Source organism: Palaemon carinicauda, chromosome 17 (assembly GCF_036898095.1).
Source record: "Palaemon carinicauda isolate YSFRI2023 chromosome 17, ASM3689809v2, whole genome shotgun sequence".
Classification (NCBI taxonomy): domain Eukaryota; kingdom Metazoa; phylum Arthropoda; class Malacostraca; order Decapoda; family Palaemonidae; genus Palaemon; species Palaemon carinicauda.
The window spans coordinates 26,826,752-26,844,075 of NC_090741.1; the positions used below are offsets into that span (position 1 = coordinate 26,826,752).

General features: G+C 34.8%; 1 pseudogene; it reads left to right on the plus strand.

Moving 5' to 3' along the window:
• Positions 1-865: 865 nt before the first annotated feature.
• LOC137656637 (proliferating cell nuclear antigen-like) lies at positions 866-1,658 on the plus strand (annotated as a pseudogene).
• The last annotated feature ends 15,666 nt before the right edge of the window (positions 1,659-17,324 follow it).

The window sequence follows — 17,324 nt, forward strand, 5'->3', positions numbered from 1 at the left end:
ATGTTGTGGGTGGGTTTATCAAAATAACAACAATAAAAACAATGAAAATTTTGTTGGAAATATCGAAAATCAAACTAGAATTTATTTTATGACAAAGTCAAAATACTTTGGTGAATGGGTATATAAATTTAAAAAGTTTGATACTGAATCGAGAGATTTTTATGTCGAACCCAATAAAACAAGGAAAATACCCATGATGAAAAAATGTGGATAACACCCATCAAAAATTACGCTGATACATTTGGTAGTCTTACTTGTAATGTTTACGAGTTCCCCTATAAAAATAATGATATGAGTATGATAGTTATTTTACCAGATAAGATTTGTTATAAACATGAATTATTAAATCAAGTGATTAATAATTATAATAAAAACGGCATTCATGAAAAACTGAAGAAAATGAAACAAAAAATAAACTTTACGCATATATTTATGCCAAAATTTCATATTAATAACAGCTTTACACTAAATGACACTTTTATAGGAATACCAAAATTAGCTCCTTTAGTACAAAATGCCGATTTGCGAGGAATTTTACAAGAAAAAGAGAAGACGCGGTGGTTACAGCCCGTTAATACCGTTATTATTGAAACTTGTGTTTATATTAATAATAATGAAAATGGAACTGAAATGAACGCACAAGCAAATGCTTGCTATATGGATGGTGGACCGGATTATTATTTGCCTTTAAATTTGAATAAACCCTTTGTTTATAGTATTCACGATAATAATTCTGGAAGAATAGGTATTTTGGGAATTTTCACATAAATAAAAAAAATTATTTGGGATATTTTCCCTAGCTTTTATATTTATGGTATTACTAATATTTATAAGTGTGCGCCGATATTTGCACAAATTCCTTACAATGTTTGAAGCCCGCCTCGTTCAAAGCAGTATTCTCAATAAAGCCACCAATGCCATCAAGGAGTTTGTTAAATGAGGCGACATGGGTCTGTACAGAATCTGGCATTCAACTACAGGCCATGGATACAAGCCACGTTTCTCTGGTATCTCTTAATCTACTCGCCGAAGGTTTTGATAAATACAAATGCGAACGCGATCTAGTTATGGGAATAAACATCTCCGTTATGTCCAAAATATTAAAGTGTGCTAATGACGATGATGATGTTATAACAATAAAGTCCCAAGACAATGCGGACACGATCACATTTATCTTTGAATCTCGCAGTCAACAAAAAAAATCTAAGTATGTATATGAAATTAATGAATTTAGATCAAGAATATTTAAATATTCCTGATATTAACCACAATTGCACAATTAGAATGCCATCAAATGAATTTTCCCTTATCTGTAGAGATATTAGTCAATTTGGTGATTCCATAGACATAACTTGCATTAAAGATAGTGTAAAATTTTCAAACAGCCGGTGATATTGGCACCGCAAATATAAAATTTACAAAAACGTCTAGTGTAGATAACAAAGAAAGGTCCGTAGAAGTTGAGGTACAAGAACCCACCAAGATGACCTTTTCGTGTAGATACCTTAATTTATTTACCAAAGCTACCGCCTTTTTCTCCTAGAGTATCTCTTTTCATGTCCCTTAATATGCCTATGGTTGTGGAATATAGTATTGAAGGCGTTGGCAACATTCGCTATTTTTTGGCCCCAAAAATAGAGGAAGAGAATAATAACTGAATATTATTTTCGTAAATTACTTTAACAACCGTTGTTATTTCGTTATTACCACACTGTATTAGTGTAGTTGTGTTTTGTATAAGTGTTTGTCCAGTAAATTTATTTGTATATTAATAATAATTTTATTAAATTATTTCTATATATAATTATTGAGTTTTTAATTAGTTTTCCTATATCTATTTTATATCTTTTTTATTAATTTTATTAAATTTATAAGAAGGGACGCTTGGAATATATGGACTAAAAAACAATAAGAAAATAAAAATTAATTAATAATTATAAGAATAAAGATAGATCAATTTTTAGAAAATATTAATCGGAAGATAATTATGAACATGTTGTTGGGGTGCTATGACCAAGAGATATTTAATGATTATTATCCAAACAATATCTTTACTCATCCAAATTTTAAACAAATTTACGAAAATGACAACTTTTACAGGGGATTTTGGGCTGGGCTACTTATACAGAAATGTAAAAAACGCACAAGCAAGGGAGACCTCTCCGGCTTTATTATCAGCCAGTGCCCTGGCCCTACATACCAGCTTGCAAAGAAAACTGAACGCCCTGCTCACACCCTATATTCCCAATAAATATAATGTGACATCATCAGCAGAACTCCTGGAAAAACTGAAAAATTCCACATGTTACAGAGTTATTGCCTCCATGGATGTCTAGTCCCTATTTACTAACGTTCCCGTGAGTGAAACAATAGACTTCATAATGGACCGAGTTTATATGGAACAACTACAACCCACTCAACGTCTCCGAGGCCTCTTTTCATGCATTATTAGAAATATGCACAAAGAAAGCCCCTTTTACTACACATAAGGGCCACATATATATTCAGAAGGATGGTGTTGCTACGGGGTCTCCGTTAGGCGTTCTCTTTGCTAATTTTCATATGGGAGTAGTCGAGGAGAGAGAGTTTAACAAAATCAGCAAACCAGATCTCTGTGCACGCTACATTGACGATACTTTCGTAAGAACGGCCAATGTGGAGTACATAGAAGAACTTAGACGCATTTTCGAGGAATGCAGCTCCCTCAGGTTCACCCCTCGAACACAGCCTCCAAGTACATCTCCCCTTCCTTGATGTCCTTGTAGAGACAAACAATACTAGCTTCAATACCGCTGTGTACGCGAAACCAACGAATCTTGGCCTATGTCTAAATGGTGACAGCGAGTGTCCTAGTCGGTACAAAACTGCCACTATTAAGGCTTTTGTGTGGAGAGCCATTTCTCACTGTTCTTAGTGGAGAGGCACCCATGAGGAACTCTACAGAACTACTAAAATTCTACTGAATAAGGGTTTCACAAATAAGGACATTAATTGGCAGATTAACAAAGATTGAAAAATGGTAATACTAACACCTCAGCCAAAATTAATCCATACTATAAAGGGGTTATGCGCTCAAACCCCCAAGACGACGTTAAGTGTGAAAAATATAATAAAAAATAATGATTTTCCCCGGCAGAGGATACCGAAATCTACCTCATAATTTATCACCAATTGGCAAATACACCAGACCTGATAATGAAAAACAACCCTGACCTTGCCATGCAAGATGATTTTATGAAGACCAACACAGTGTACCGTTATAAATGCCGTATCCAGGAATGTCCTGGCACCTAAATCGGGCTGATGACGAAGCATCTGAGAGATTATCTTGCCACGTGCAACAGGGTGTAAAAAATGCATTGCCACCAAATGCATAATTACAAGATAACACGGGAGCATATACTAAAAAATAGGGCCCCTGACAGCAGACGTCTTATGATAATGGAAGCTCTTTTCATTCAACAAGAAAGACCTGACCTCAACACCACGCAAGAGGGGACCTAATTGCCAACGTGCATAAGATCCATCACCAACAATAGTCCAGGCAATTATGACCATAAAAGGACTGACAGAGCAATAAGTCAAAACATAGATTATCTCCAGATAGGACCAGATCTCTTAATCCCACCAAGCATGCTGGCTAGCCAGAGGCCACTACTTCCCAGTAATAATTGTCTCCGCCCTCGGTCGCTCCTTGGCCAATAAGGATGGAATGTCAAAGCAGGACTCTGTATATAATCCCTTGCAAACACACATGCCTTACAAATCACTCTTGAAAATGAGCAGAAAACTTTCTCACTGCTCCAAACTGGTTAAGTTGAAGGATGTGCTATACTTAATTCCACGTAATTTAAATTTATTTTTGCACATACGTGACCATTACTTTTTGCACACTGACATTGTGATAGTCCTCATACATTTTACTTATTATCCGTACTTTCGTAGTATGTAGTGATATATTAAAGAGGAATTGTGAATGATATGGTCTCCATCACCTTCCTAATGAAAATGTGTCCCTTTCCCAGTTACTGGCCGATTGTAGCAATGAAGAGATAAAGTTAAGAAAAATAGAAAAAAACTTATTACAAAATCAACGCCATTGAGGCAGCAATCACTTTCAATAATAATATTATTGATAATAACTATACATAACACGAAAGGAAGGAGCGAGAGACTACTACGTATATCGAAAATAGAGCACTGGGGCAATATCTGAAAACTAATGAAGACGAGTGGCTCAAGAGTGCATGGGAAGAAGGACTGATAACAGTAGAAGACGACCCAGAAATATACAGAGACAGGAGAATAACAAACAAACAAACAGAACAGAGGACTTGCACAACAAACCAATGCATGAACAATACATGGGAGACTAAAGAACTAGCCTGCAATGACACTTGGCAATGGCTACTGAGGGGAGAGCTCAAGAAGGAAACTGAAGGAATGATAACAGAGGCCCAAGATCAGGCCCTACTCTTCTTTTACTTTACTTTGATGGCTGCTTTTCCGGTCCCATACAGCAGGAGAACCCTACTATCTATAGGACCTCCGCTGTCGTTTTATCATGTTCGTTCAGAGTATTTATCGTTTCTGATCACGTGTTATTTACAAAGGATATTCATCCAATTTTTTTTTTGCGTAAATTTTATTTCTATATATTCAAAGCCTGTTACACTAATTCTTTTCAACGTTTTGAGATTTGAGTAACTTTTATGAATAAAGAGTCCGACAACCCTACCAGACCTACTAGATACGTTTAAAGAATGATAGACAGAAATAACATTCGACAACCCTACCAGACCTACTAGATACGTTTAAAGAACGATAGACGGAAATAACATCTCCCCAACATATCGTAAGTGCAACACGAAAAATTATACCATGAACCACATAGCAAGCGAATGTCCGGCACTTGCTCAGAACCAGTACAAAAAGGGACATGATTCAGTGGCAAAAGCCCCTCCACTGGAGCCTGTGCAAGAAACATCAGCTAACTTGCAGTAATAAGTGGTACGAGCACCAACCTGAGGGAGTGATAGAAAACGATCAAGCAAAGATCCTCTGGGACTATGGTATCAGAACAGATAGGGTGATATGCGCAAATAGACCAGACGTGACGTGGATTGGCAATATAAAGAAGAAATTATCACTCATTGATGTCGCAGTACCATGGGACTCCAGAGTTGAAAAGAATTGAGGGAAAAAATGGATATGTATCAAGACCTGAAAATAGAAATAAGAAGGATATGGGATATGCCAGTCGAAATTGTGCCCTTAAGCAGTAGGGATGATCCTAAGATCCCTGAAAATGAAACTAGAGGCTGAAGTAGCTCCAGGATTCATACAGAAGAGTGTGATCCTATAAACGGCGCACATAATAAGAATAGTGATGGACTCCTAAGGGGACAGGATGCAACCCGGAACCCTACTCTATAAATACCACACAGTTGAAAAGACTTTAATTAATAATAATAATAATAATAATAATAATAATAATAATAATAATAATAATAATAATAATCAAATAAATCTTTATATATCTAGCGTTCAGCTTAAACCAGATTTATGAATATTTTACAGTATATCACAATACGTATTTAATAAAAAAATATGAGGGTGACTAAATGTTTGCCTTTTTTTTTTTTTTTTTTTTTAATTTCAAATCCCAGTAAGTAGATGGAAAGATCAAGAAAAGGTTTTGTCATCGGGAAATATTTTCTTTTCATGTGTATATACTATAATTAAAGCAAAGGGATTGATAAATCCATACATTACTGATTATCTCCCCTATAATTGTAAAGAACAAAAAACGAATCAAATATATTGTTTTTAAATTATTGTTTGTATGTGTCTATTTCAGCCATATTAAACAGAGGCCTTTTCGGTTCCTGTCTGCTTCGTTAGGATATCAGAGACCTCTAAGTCAACCAATCAATTAGATAAATCGAAATTAATATGAATATATTTCTTCCTTCCTTTATTTCATTTTGTTACAAACTTGAAAAATAATGAAACCACCTTTGTTTCCGTATATGTTTGGGTATGCTAAAAATAAAGCAGAATTTATAAAAACATTCTTCACTATGTATCTATCTGCTATAACTATAGCAAACTGAACTATACACCTTTCCTGCTGTCTCGGTGGCTACCAAAATAAAATAGAGGAATAAATATACCGTCATTCTATCTGTCTATTAAAACTCTCCCGCTGCTGTCTATCTCCATCTATCATAACAAAAAAATTGATTAAAGAATATTTCATTCTCATCTTCATCAGTTTCTCTTATTATGAACAAGGAATAACCCATCTATGTATGGGCCTGTTATATTTAAAGTGAAAAAAATAAACACCTATTATAACCAAAGCTAAACTAGTAAACACACTTCTCCCAGTTTCTTTCTAGCCTTAGCCTGTGCCTCCTGTAACCAAAGCAAAGTGAAGAAAACTTTCATTTTCTCTACGTTTGTGACTACTATAATAAGAACAGAAGGAATAGAGAGAGATTCCTTTCTTTTAATGTATGCTTCTGGCTTAACTAAACCATATAGTGTGAAATTAGGCTTCTGTCTGCTCTAACCAAAACATATAGAAGTAGAGGGTCACTCTGTAGAGAGCATACCTTCGCCACACCAAGCAGTCTTATTTTGCTCTAGACTCCACTGCATACTTGTACTTCAATGTATTTTCTTCAATATATAATGATTTGTCCACGAGTCATACCTCACATGTCCACCATGTATCGTTTGAGTTAGATCAGCAATTTTGGGTATCGTTCAAAAAAAAAAAAAAAAAAAAAAAAAAAAAAAAAAAAAAAAAAAAAAAAAAAAAACATGTACTATTTATTAAGTATTTACAAAGTTCTGCTGCCTACTTGTACCTTCATATACTTTATCCAAAATGTTGAAAATTCATCCTTGGGTCATACCTAACATGACAACCAAGTCATTCAAAATCAATACGGTAGTTTTAGCTGCTATAACCAAAAATGGGCCTTTGGTTGTTATAGGCAAAATATATTGGATAAAAGATGCCTATGACTGTTATATCCAAATCATAGAGGAACCAACATCATTTCCTAAGATGAGAAATTAGTGCAATAGTTCTGGAAGGAGAATAATTTATCGAGGTATCTTTATTCTTCGCACGAACACAGTGGTATTGGCAAAATAAATCACGCGATCGGAACATCAATAACCAAACATGTTCAGACACTAGGCTTTATCGGAGGATTTGCAGAGGCAGTTCCAAGGATTAATGGTTGCTTAGATGTTCAAAATGTCATACTTTTGAAATTTTGAAATTAAGGAGCAAATATTTTAAATTCGACTATATTTGTGAAGGTATTAGTTTTAGTGGATCGATACTCGATAATTCTACCATTTCTGTGATTTCCAACTGTGAAAAGCATGTGCAAAGGATGACTGTCATAACCAAACGAAATATTATAGAAAATCGATGTTTCTCTCAGTAAAACAAATAAATCCGAAAAAAATGTCTGAAACATACCAACTTGATAAGCGAATCTAAAAATATCCAAGGCTTCAAAAGAACGTCCTTTCAAGTGTGAAATGCATAGAAAAGAGAGAATAGTATTGTGCAATGTTTATCTTTCTTCTATATGCATACACACAGACACGAACACACACACACACACACACTATATATATATATATATATATATATATATATATATATATATATATGTATATATATATATATATATAATATATAGACACACACTGTAGGCCTATATACATTAGTGTATGTGATTATGCGCTTGTCTAATATTCAACATGATCACAAGATACAGAGAAAACTCCTGAACATAATTTCGGCAGAGATGAAAATTGCAAGATACATAATCCCAAAGAAAAAACGTAATATGAAGAAGCTTGAAAGCGGGTTGGGGGAAGAGGCGGAGAGGGAGAAGGGAGACTTGATTATGAAAACTGGTACAAATGAGACCATCAGACAGAGCTGTCGCTGGAGGAAAAGAAGAGAGAGAGATAAAGAGGGGCTGAGAAAATGACGGGAGGAAATGGGCGACAAAGGAGAGGTAGGAATATTAGCTGAGATTAAGGATAGAGAGGGTGGAAAGATATAAGAATGAATACAATGTAAACTGAAAATATATTGAAAACAAATTATGTACGACAATGTAATATACAGAGAGAGAGAGAGAGAGAGAGAGAGAGAGAGAGAGAGAGAGAGAGAGAGAGAGAGAGAGAGAGAGAGAGAGAGAGAGTCAAATTTAATAAAAAAAAATCTGGAAGAAAACATTGAAAATGCAAGCAAGGGTTGACCTGAAATTCCAGTGGAGAGGGCAGGAATAATTTCGCTGCAAAGGAAAAGGTTTTAAAAGAATGGAGGGGACCAGAAAAGCTGTGGAAGAAATAAGAAATGAGAAAAACCTTGAGAAAAGAGATCCAAAATAGAGAGAGAGAGAGAGAGAGAGAGAGAGAGAGAGAGAGAGAGAGAGAGAGAGAGAGAGAGAGAAAATTAAAATTGATAAAAAAAACCGGATGAAAGAGGTAAAAGGAGAAAGGAAAGATGAAATAGAGCAAAATTAAAGCAGTAGAGTAGTGAATGTAGTGGTACATAAAAAATGAAATCATAAGGTGTTGAAAAATGGATTAGCCGAATGTTGTTGGGGAAACGGTCTGTAAGGAGTCTACTTGCCTACTTTGCTAAGAGGTTGTGGAGTAGGCTGTCGGATCTATGCTGTTCAACTTTGGATTACCAAGCAGTGCTGCCAACCATACAGATTTTGTCCAGTGTTTGTAGGGAAATGTCACCCTAATGCAAAAGTAAGCAACACTGACTCCCAGCTAATCTTTGGCGCTCATGCATATTTTCAGCGGCAAACCTCAATGGTGACGTAAAGAAATTATACTAGCAAGGTGTTTAAAGGTTTTAAAGGCCACTCATGAATGGCAGGGGCAAGGTACAGTGGCATTGCCCTATCGAGTAGGACAATGTCCTAGAGACGGACCATATGCCTGTGATCAGTGCCCAAGGGCCCCTATCCACACAAGCTATGACCAAGAAGGGTAAGGTAGTGGCTGCTGATGACTCAGCAGATAGACCTATAGGCTGCCCCAAAGACCCCATCCTTAGCTCACAAGGATGGTAAGGTTGTAGCGACGAAAGAATCTAACGAGTTAGAGTGGGATTTGAACCCAATTCCGGTGTTCACCAGTCAGGGACGTTACCACATCGGCACCCACATAAGGTGGGGCAATTGTCAACAAACTAACTAACAAGCTGCTGGGTGGACTGGGTTAGACTCTTGCTTATGGCACAGAAAATCTACTAAGTTGTTCGTTTGTTCATTTATGGTTGCCCCACCTTGTGTACTTGGGTAGTCTTAAACAAGCAAATGGGCCCTTAGGTGGAGTAGGCGACTCATTACGGGTCATCCAATCCACCTAATTTACGATTGCCCTACCTTCCATCTAGTTATTTGTCCTTTTGTTTACAACTGCCCTACTATGTACCACATAAGGCGGGGCAATCATAAACAAATGAACAAACGAACAGTTAGGTGGACTGGGCGAGACTCTTGCTTACGGATCACTCAGTCCATGTAGTTGTTCGTTTATTAATTAATAATTGCCGCAACTTATTTGTCCCAGGCAATTGTATATGAACAAGTAAGCGCCTAGGTGGCCTGGGCAAGCCATAACCAGGGGCCAAACCACAGCAAGCATAAATGGATGAATGAACACCTAAGTGGACGTGGTCAGCTGTAAGTAGGAGCCAAGCCACAACAATCAAATGAATGAACGAACAACTAGGTGTACTAGATGTCTCCTGCTTACAGACCACTCAGTCCACATAGTTTATGATTGCCCCACCTTCCACCTAGTTACTTGTACATTAGTTTAATATTGCCTCATCCTTACAGTATGTGTCTCGTGTAAGGTGGGACAATTGTAAGCGAACGAACAAACTAGGTGGACTGAGCGATTCCTGCTCACAGCCCCCTCATTCCAGTTAGTTTACGATTACCCCACCTTCCCACCTAGTTGCACTTTCATTCGTTAATGATTGCCCTACTTTATATGTCTCGCATATGGTGGGTCAGTCATAAATGAACAAACTAACACTAGGTGGACTGGGCGAGTCTTAATCAAGAATTTATTCACAGACCTTACCTGTGTAACTCCTTTCTTCTATTATTGAAGTTTGCCACTGAACATTATGATACCAAAATAAAAATATGCTTACAAGAAGGTAAAAATGAAAACTGTGTAGTAACAAAATTTAGGACAAGGAATTATGGACACTTGAGATAATACTTGTTTATATTCACCAAGAAGTTTGGTACTTTCCAAGCTCATCCACCGTAATATGGCTTAGTACCTTAGTACCTCCTCACATTCATTCTGTTTATAGATTATAGAAACGTTTATACTTCAGTGACTAATCTATTTCTTCCGAAGATACTTGTGCATTATAGCTTATGGAATTTACGCAGTAAGTTATTTTCGGTTATCATATGTGAAATGCAGGTTTCTTAATAAAGTAGATTTTATTGTAACAAATTTCACCAAGTCCGTCCTGTGATATTCTCTTAAGTGTGAATATTCTAGATGTCAGACTAGGTGAGATTTTTTTTTTTTTTTTAATAATTATACAAGGACTAATTAATCCAAAAATATGCTAGACATCAGTAACAAAGTCAGAGAACCAGTCCGAAAACAAATATCCATAAAAGGTATAGCTTTTATACTATATGTGACACTAAGAAGAAGACGTCTATTCACACATGGATACTTAAGCCTGTACACCGATTGACTTTGTAGTTGTTTGTTTGATCATCCTTGTTTATCAAATTCCATTTGATTTAGAACTAGTGAAATCATGTAGTACAAAGGCCTACTAACGCTGTTGTTAAAGAGGACTGGAACTGTAGTATCTTCATTTTATAAATTCATGTTAAAGGTTAGTTGTGAGAGAATGGTCCGATGGTAGGAACTGCAAGTCTAAATATGGAGAGTTTAATCCATAAACTATTTTGTTATACACAAAGAAAAACATATATTAATAAAGACTTGAATTGGTTTGACATTCCTTGCTTAACTTAAAGACCCAGATCCAAACCCAGGCGTTCTATGGACGTCCCAAAGGTCCATATATTTTCTAAACGATACAGATTCTATCGTTTGCCCTTGTACTTGAATGGTTATACCTAATACACGCAGTGTAAAAGCTTCCCTATCTAAATCTCCTAATGACAGATTGAAATGCAGAACTTAGTATTTAACATAGATATATACAGTAGAGGTTCAGAAATTCCTTTTTCCGTAGCTTTGTTAAACTCAAACTCTCGACATTTGTTGTGATTGAACTCTTCCCAGAATGAGGTCAATAGAGTCATGTTATGCTCTAGCAAACTATGACAAAGTACTTTTTTCTTGTTCCTCCATCTCCGAATTGGGTAACTAAATACCTTTACAGCTTGAATATCGAATATCACAGTAAGTTGTTCAACAATCCCATTAAATAGCAGATATTATTCTGGAGAAGGACAGATGTATTTTGATATTGCTATTTGTAATGGCATCCTGTAATGAAGCAATAAAGGGACTCTTCTATAAGCTTGTGCAATAAGAGCGAAAGAGCCTTCATATATAACTCATTAGTGGTTACTGTTCCAAGAATATCAAAGATACTTTACCATGATCTTTGCTATCAGAGGATTTTCTAGTGTCCACTCAATATGGGCAATTTTATATTTATTTTCAGTTCTCTTTTTTCTGAAGCAGTATCTGTTCCAATTTCATTTTACAATTAGATATATTGAACTTCTAAGAGTTCAAAAAATCTTTAGGGAGAAACATTCTTATGAAAAGGCTTTTTTTAAATTTTCATTACATTTCCATTTCCTCTCCCTCTGATTAGTCGTCGTCCTCAGTTGAAGTAGAAATCAAATGGAAATTGGAGTATGTGGAATTCTAGGAAGTAGTATAATACGACGAATATAAAGCTGAGCTAAATATCTAACATGAAATATATTTTGAACTTCACAGATTTATTCCGGACTTTCAACTTTTACGTTTTCATGAGTTTGGTGAGAAAATAATTTGTCTAGCTATACTTATTATTTAGGAGATTTATAGAAAATGTATGACAAACTTCTAGATTTTTTTTATTGAATACAAATCTTGATCAAATTTTCATATTTTGCAGTAGCATTTATTTTACGGTCGAAATGGATGATTAATTATATTAATGTATAATTAATAATTACATTTGTCAATTACTCTATGAAAATCAAGAAATCTCTGCTTAGATATTAGTTCACCCAAGTTATTGCTTAATAATCCGACAATTATTTATTACACCATATTTCCTTTATCATTATATAAACTTTCTACAGGTGTTTATTGGTTAATCTGTTAATCTATATAATCAAAAACCTACTGCATGGGATATTCGACCTAACGAACAATACTTTGGTGATAGAAAAGTCTACTTTTCTGAATTCCAGGAAAGGATTATACTGGAATTAGTAAGCGCATAATCGTAGAACTAACTAAAATTCCCAGACATGCTTGGAAACTAGATTTTTCATATCTTTACTTCTGATGGGGGGAAATATAAATAGAAACTAGGTGTCCCAGATATATAGATAGATGGAGTCGAGTTATATGGTACGAATAAAATCTACCCTCGGGGAAGTTGAATATTTTTAAAGGTATATTCTCTACAAGGAAACATAGCCTAGGTGTAAAGGATTATCATTAAGACTAATAAATATGTTTTGATGTGTAATACATAAACAGTCGTGGAAACAGAGAGAGAGAGAGAGAGAGAGAGAGAGAGAGAGAGAGAGAGAGAGAGAGAGAGAGAGAGAGAGGAATGTAAATGTGAATAAGTTTAGAAGGCGTAAAATTCTGAAAGGTAAACACAGAGAGACGATAAATGAAAAATAAATCAGAAAGAGACAATTTCACTATTCGAATCTGGTAAAAAAAAAAAAAAACTCCGCATAAAATAGAATGCAAAAGATGAAGGAAAATTAGATATCTTGAACAATGAGATTGAAAATGCCAAGAATGTATTTTTTTCCCTTTAGAAAAAGAAGCATTGATAGCGACTCGCAAACAATCTACATGTTTTAAAGCAATGTAATATGGCGCAACAAAAGAGGAAAAACAGAAATGAGAGATAAGATTAATGTTATTCTGAACAGAATGAGACATAGAAACGAATGAGGTATTTTAACATTTAATGCCTTAGAATAAGAGCGTTTGCTTCTGCATCATTGATACTCCAGAGATTAAGATTTAGCTGCAAACCCACCAGGGAACAATCATAAGTTAACAAAACAGTCGTTTCCTTACTTTTTATCTTATTCATTCGGTTGATACCTATTTATGTTACATTTTATTTTTTGCAATTGCGTGTAACATGTTTTACATATTTCATTATCATTTATATCTTCTATTCCACAATCAGCTCACCAATCAAATGTCAAACAGAAAAAAAATATGCTATTTTATAAGAACAAATTGCAAAAACTTTTAAGTTTGAAACGTATTTTGTTTTTCATATTTTAAGCCATTGTGCGAGAGGTTTTACACGATATCTTTTTATTATTTACTTCTGCTCTTCCACAATTACAAAACATAATAAACAGAAATGCAAGACTGATAAAAAGTCTACCGCCCCAAAAAAGGATTACCCTTTTACTAATTCAATTACAATGGCTGCCTTTTAAAGATAGAATGGAGATTAATTTATGTGCAATAACTCAAGTTATCAGAACCTGACGTCCAAAATATCTAAGAGAATTGCTACACATCGTGCTGCCAACAAATTGTGTACACACTATAAAACTTACAGATGGTTTCAAATTATTGGAGCCCAAAAGTATGCCTACTGAATACCTGAAAGATTGAAGACACCAAGACTTTCAAGAAGGAACTGAAGACTTATTTTCTAAATGTTTTGATAATATGCATTTGACAATAACATGCAATGTGTTGTATGATATGCTAAATAACGAGAATGTGTAAGAAAAACTGATTTTGCTGGCCTAGTACGGTACATGGTTACACTGTGTGATGTAATCAGGAAAACAACCCTTAAGGTAAAGTATAAGAACATGTTTGGTGGAAAAGAGGAGCAAATAGACTATTACCTAATGACAAATCTCCAGAACGTCCACTTAATATTTTTATCTTTACATTTCTGATTGGGTTGTATCTTCTGGAGTCAGCAAATGATTTCTTCATATTTCCCTTAACACTAATCCATATTGTAATAACGCCAGATATTTCACCGTCAATCAATCAGTCGTTATTCTGTTAAAAGCAGAATTGTCCTCAAAGGGAAAAATTCTTTTAAAATTATAGTTTTAAGGATATTACCGATCTTCAAGTCAAATTTCCTTTTAGCGTTGTGAACAAACAATCCTTCACTTGTTGGTAAACATATATGTTGTCGTCCTAAATGAAATTGTGCACATAACCATCACCACCAGTAGCTATACTCTATAGATTAGGACCAGCACTAGCTATACTCTTTAACTTGGTACCACCAGTACCCATGGTCTATAACTTGATACTACCATTAGCTATACTCTTTCAAGTTAATACGACTAGTAGTTACACTCTTTATAACTTAGCAGAATGCCACACTTCCATAGTCGGTTTGCGAAAGAAGTGTAGTGGCCTTCCTGGTGCATATTTTGATATATTATAACAAGATTTCTTCAAGTTTGTTAAGTAATAAATCATAAATAAGGTTGATATGGGTGCGTCTGTTACATACTCATACTTTAATCGTTTACTGTGCCTAAAGAACTTGTTTGAGTTTGTTAACCTTTCCTTAAAAAAATTGTTTGGCATCGTTCTTTTTTTATTTATTACCTATCAATCACAGTGATTCAAATGACGTAAACACACGTCCAGTCTCTCTCTCTCTCTCTCTCTCTCTCTCTCTCTCTCTCTCTCTCTCTCTCATTTTATACCCTCGACAAATCTCAAAAAGTGATTTTCTCCGATACTCTTCATACATCTTTCTCAGCCCAGCTAAGTTAACACAAAACAATGGCGATAGTGACAGGTGGGTCATAAGTTATGACTTGTGAAATCTACAATAAATGTAACGTACATTTTTGGTGTGATCAGATTTATTTTATCAATTTAGTTTGCGCTTTTACAAGCTGTTTGTTACTGGCTTTGATAAAGTATATTTATATACGTAAACAAGAAGTAAACAATAAAATATCTCTAGTATCGACTCCGAGTCTGAGATTCTATTCCCAAATCCAATGCTTGTGGTTTCAGGTTCACAAAACCATTTTTCTTGGTTTTGAAGGGGAGGATTTTGTTAAACGTCTCACAGGAGATGTGGGGCCGGGGTTGGGGGCAGTGTGTGGGGTTGGTGTTTCAGAGATATCACTATCTCATAATATATTCTATGTTCTTTTCTGGCTCTTTACCCGGAAGGTGTCGGAAGAATGACGTATAAAAAGACATCAGAAGAGCCTGAAAGAGAGATAATGTCGTGTGTTCCAGCTTGGGTGTATTATCTTTGAACCAGATGCCCGACTGAACAGAAGGTGGATATTTGCATGAATTCAACGAAGAAATAGTGTAGATGAATATTTGATGAAACGAAGGTAAGTAGAGTTCCAAGGTATTCAAATATCAGGCTGGAATGGCAAATTAAATTTAGGATTGCCAACAATGAATTTAATCCCAAAATTAGAATAGAATATTAGAATATCATGTAGCCCATGTGACGATACCGGTATGCCAACCAACTTAAGCAAAAGACAAAAGGAGGTTCGAATACTTTACTTACAAATTCTAGTGTGCTTAATGTTATAAGTAACATCATCTACATAATACATACATCAAAATGACATATGCAACCTCAAAAAGGTCGGTATTTAACTGCTGTAATAAAAATAAAAATAAATATTAATACCCAAAATCTGTACCTTTCTTAAATTCTTTTATATTGCCTCATAGACCACAAAACATCGTCTGCTGGAATATAAGAAAAGAAAGTTCTGGAAGAGAAAAATATAATGGAATAAAAATCTGTACATTTATTGAATGATTATATATTGCTTAATAGACTACAAAGCATCGTCTGCTGGAATAAAAGAAAAGAAGTCCTTGAAAAGAATTTGATGGAATAAAATCAAAACTACAATTAACTAAGCTCAGAGTTCCCTGCTGGATCGTTAGTGGCCTCTTGAGTAGAGGAAGAAGGAGCATTGGGCTTTCAGTCTTTGGTTAACTAGAACAATCCTTTAACCTATTGGCATGGGTCAACTGGAATGAGAGCAACTTCTTATAAATGGAGAGAGAGAGAGAGAGAGAGAGAGAGAGAGAGAGAGAGAGAGAGAGAGAGAGAGAGAGAGAGAGAGAGAGAAATTTTGTAGGTAGTTTTGATTTTAATAAGTACCTACTCATGTTTTGAATTGGAACGAGCGGTTCCTTGAATTCATCACTCTTAATTGATGAACTGAGCATGGAAATGGATTGATAAGTAGAAATTTCGATGATTAATAATAAAAGGTAAATAATGATGTATATAAATATGATGAATAGGAATTAATTATCCAATGATTTCTTTTAGGATAAGGTCTTTTGAATCCTTCTTTATTTATTTTTATTGGACCAAGAAAAGATGGCATTTACTAAAGACTTACCTAGGACCATCTTACTCGTGTAATACTAGGTATGCAATTAATTCTGTCATGCCCTCCCCATCAGAAGGCTCTATATGACACAGTATTCTAGAAGTTTTGTTCTAACTTTGAATAATTGGGGAATGATCTTCCTTATCAGGCAATAGCATCGGTGGAACTTAAAAATTCAAACTTACAGTGATTATTCTTATGGCAAATAGGGCGACATAAATCTCTATCTATACTTTATGTATGTTGTTACTAATCTGAAAATATTTTTTATTGATTTTAATTATATCTGTTGTAGTTTGTTTATTTCCTTTACTCACTGGTCTATTTTTCCCTTATGGAGTCCTTGGGCTGATAGCATCCTGTGTTCTACAATTAGGTTTTTAGCTTAGCTAGTAATAATAATAATAATAATAATAATAATAATAATAATAATAATAATAATAATGATAATAATAATAATAATAATAATAATAATAATAAATATCTGAATAAATCTGTATATATATAAGTGTTCACCTTGAGGCTGATTTATGAATATTCTACAGTATATCACAATACGTATTTAATGCAAAAATCTAAGGGTGACTAGATCTCTTTCTGGCGTTTTTTTTTTTATTTAAAATTCCTGTAAATAGATGGAAAGATCTCATA